This window comes from Lolium rigidum, chromosome 7 (genome assembly GCF_022539505.1).
Source record: "Lolium rigidum isolate FL_2022 chromosome 7, APGP_CSIRO_Lrig_0.1, whole genome shotgun sequence".
Lineage (NCBI taxonomy): Eukaryota > Viridiplantae > Streptophyta > Magnoliopsida > Poales > Poaceae > Lolium > Lolium rigidum.
This window is the reverse complement of record NC_061514.1, coordinates 74,681,463-74,681,746: the sequence shown is the minus strand read 5'-3', so window position 1 is coordinate 74,681,746 and position 284 is coordinate 74,681,463.

The following is a 284-nucleotide window of genomic DNA, read 5'->3' as shown; positions in this document are numbered from 1 at the left end:
CCACCCTATGGCATATGCCGTGACGATACCACGACAAGACCCACCTTATTGCCGGCGCACCACCTTCTTGGTTCGCCGGGGACAATTATACCCCCGGCGAACCAAACAGGTGGTGCGCCGGCAATAAGGTGAGTCCTGCTATACCTGGGACTTGTCCCCCAGCTAGCCCCTGGCTGGCTATTTCCTTTTTCTCGTTTTTATTTTCTTTTTCTTCATTTCTTTATTTATTTTCACAAATCCTATACTACTTTATTTCCTTCTCTTTTCAAGATAATAACCAAGCA